This window comes from Haliaeetus leucocephalus, unplaced genomic scaffold (genome assembly GCF_000737465.1).
Source record: "Haliaeetus leucocephalus isolate CR32 unplaced genomic scaffold, Haliaeetus_leucocephalus-4.0 Scaffold696, whole genome shotgun sequence".
NCBI lineage: Eukaryota > Metazoa > Chordata > Aves > Accipitriformes > Accipitridae > Haliaeetus > Haliaeetus leucocephalus.
Window position 1 is genome coordinate 890,918 of NW_010973132.1, and position 3,660 is coordinate 894,577.

Here is a 3,660-nt window from a genome sequence, read left to right on the forward strand (position 1 = left end):
CTCTGTGATATTTGCTTCCTACCCTTCTCAAGGATTATAATGGCTTTTAGTCTCCCAGAAGTTCAATACAGAGTACCTTACTTTTGTAACCATTTGTTTCTGAGGAAATAATAGTTCCCTTTTTTATATTTAACAATTAAAGACACCTCATGGGATTGTGTTGCTTCTTCCTACAGTTTGATCATCACGAGCTGATGAAACTTTAAAAATGCTGCAAGTCTCATCTTTCTCTTTCTGTGTAAGAGGAAGGAAGGCTCCTTTGATGAGTCTGAATTACGTATTTTTTCCTTACACTTGGGTTTGCAATTCAGCCAGACCTTTGTTCAAGGAATTTCTGTGTGTGTCTATATATTTTAAAAACATGAACATTCAAGATAGGCACACCTTATGAATGTGAATGAATAAAATAATGTCAGATGCTGCTATGCTATGGGATGGAATTCACCTCAGTTTGCAGAAAGCTCAGAGAAAAGTACTGAATTACGCAGTTGGAAAATATGTGATACAAAAGGGTGGCAAACAAACACTGTTTACTTTTGTGGCTTTTACATTGAGCTGAATGTACTGATTCTGTGTCTGAAAACTGGAGCCAGGAAATTTTTCTTTTCTGAAATGATGTAAAGGCATATAAGTGGGTATGGTTCTTGATATGTTTTTAAATGTGTTTTAATAAACATTAGTTTTGCTAACGTGCTTTTCACAATTTTTCTTATGAACACTTGTCTTGATATATTTTTCCTTATTCCAATAAAAAGTAAGCAAAAAAGTCAATGTAGTACTATATTGTATAGTTCCTTTTATTACGTCAGGGTACCTGACAGCGGGAAGGTGACTTACTAAGTCAATCTCGGACTGGTGCTGCACTGCACTATAAAGTAATCTCTTCTCTTTGAGGAAGCGTGGCTCAAAACTGAGTTCTTTAGATGCATTTGAACCAGTGACTTCATCTGGGTGATTAAACTTCCTCGATATCTGGCAGGATGTATTCTTTATGTCCTTAGCACTTATTTACTTAAGCTGAAATAAGAGAAACAGTCAATGTTATAATTTTTCTTTATAACTGGTGCTGCATAGCTACCTGCTTTGTAGGATTTGGACATCTGTCATATTTGCTGAGTGACTTTTGTATATTTATCCATATAAGATTTCAAGCATTATTGTCTCAGCTGCCTTTCAGCCTGCCACCATGCCATGCCTTTGAATGTTTGTTTGCAGTAGGATGGGAGTTTCCTTTGTTCCTACTGAGTTGTTACTTTTTTTTTTCCTGATGTGAATCTGAGTTGAACTGCATGGTTTGATTTACTTCTTTCTTAGTTTTGAAGTCCTTTCCTAATTGGAGATGCTTGGACACGGTGGAGATACAGGTATTTAGATACCAGCATACAGCTGGGAAGTGGAATGTTTTTCTCCAAAAACTGTATCTACTCAAATTTGCTAAGCATATACAATGGAGTCTTTTAAGGCACAGCTTCTCCGTAAGTTTTTCCACAGTGGCAGGGCTTCTTTGTTGGAACAAGATATGGGACCTAATAGTTAATTTTAATTTCCTACCCCGGTGTGTAAGTAGCCACCTCTTACGGGTTTGTGTGATGGGTTTTTTTGGTAGCGGGGGCGGGGGCCGCAGGGCCGGCTCCTGTGAGAAGCTGCTGGAACCTTCCCCGGCTCCAAGTCGGACCCGCCGCTGGCCCAGCCTGAGCCCGTCAGTGACAGCGGGAGCGCCTCTGGGAGAACGGATTTAAGAGGGGGGGAACCTGCAGTGAGTCGGGGGATTGGGATGTGAGAGGAACCCTTCAGCAGACACCGAGGTCAGGGAAGAAGAGGGGATGCCCTCACAGCCCGCGGTGAGGCGGCAGGCTGGCCCCCCCCAGCCCACGGAGGGGAGCGGGGGAGCAGATGCCCACCTGCAGCCCGGGGAGGAGGACACCAGAGCGGGTGGATGCCCCCAAGATGGCCGCGACTCCATGGGGAAGCCCGCGCTGGAGCAGCCTGTGACTGAAGATCGGCCTCCAGAAAGGACCCTCCCAGGGAAGGAACTGCAGCCCGTGGAAAGGACTCACGCTGGAGCAGTTCATGGGGGACTGTCTCCCGTGGGAGGGACCCCACGGTGGAGCAGGGGAGGAGTGAGGAGTCCTGCCCCTGAGGAGGAAGGAGCGGCAGAGACAGCGTGTGAGGAACTGACCCCAGCCCCCATTCCCTGCCCCCCTGCGCTGGGAGGAGGGAGAGAAAATGGGGACTGGAGTTGAGCCGGGAAGGAGGGAGGGGTGGGGGGAAGGTGTTCTAAGATTTGGATGTACTTCTCATTACCCTTGTTTTGATTTGATTGGTAGTAAATTAAATTGATTTTGTTTTTTCCCCAAGTCGAGCCTGTCTTTTGCCCGTGACCATAAGTGGGGAGTGATCCCTCCCAGTCCTTGTCTCGACCCACGAGCCTTTCTTTATATTTTCTCCTCATCCCACCGTGGCCTGGGGGGAGGAGTGAGCGAGCGGCTGCGTGGTGCTTTGTTACCGGCTGGGTTTAAACCACGACACCAGCTCATTTGGTGTCCTGCAGGACGTAAACTCCGTGGTGCTCCGAAGTAGTTCTACTTGCCAAATTTCCTTCTTTTGCCCAGATGTAGAACAGGAAGTGGTGTCCTTGTTGTAGTCTTTGCTATGTTGTAATTGCGGCTTTTGATTTTAGACAGACAAAATTCATTATGAGGTTCTGGGAAATGTTTTGTGGCTCTACTTTTTGTGGTGGTTTAGGGAAAGGGAAGTTCATGTATCCTTTCTTGATTATTCTGTCACTGTCTGCACCTGGTGGATTTGACAACTCATGAATCCCTTTCAGTCTTTTTTTTATAATAATGCAGGGTCTGTTGAAACACTTTTAATGAATTAAGTCTTTCATAAAAAGCTTATCATAGAAGAATTTCTGTATTCCACTATTAAATGTGTTTATATATGTGCACAGCCACATACAGTGGAAGATTGCTGGATAATGGAGAAAAAACCCCACAACAAATATTTTATTGACTCAGTGTTATTGGTGAAGGGAACAGTGTTCTTGGCGAATGTCAGAAGTGGGGCTTCACCAACAGATGGCCAGACCCAATATAAAGACATGTTTGAGCAGTTACTGTCCGGAAAATCCAATGGTCCCTGAGGTTATGAACTATGTATTGAGGTGACCCATGTATGTCTCTGAAGGGAAAGGAGAAGAAATGTAAGAGTTGGATGTGGAATTTTTCTTGGCAGAAAGGTGAGGACCATGCCAAGTGCTGCTGAATGTAAATTTATTTATAACCTAATTTTTTGCAATTCATGGTGGTACTACTAAGCTTGCTTTCTATCTGAAAGAATGTGGTCATGCATATCCCTGTGCTGCTCCTTCCTGAGCATAAAGATGTAATTAAATCACTGCTGTGAGGAGTTGTGGTTCTTGTGGTTTAAGGAGCAGATTAGTGCACTTGAAAATGTTTCTTTACCTATTCCAGTATTTACATAGAATATATCTAATATTCTTCCTCCACTTCTGACTCATGGTGAAACAGTAGCAGAGCTCAGTGAAGTTGCACAAAAGCATGAGATTGCTCCTTTAAGTCATGAAAACATTCTTTATTGCATGAAGGAATATTGATGACTCCTTTTTCTGTGAGACTATACCTTCTGACTGTGGAT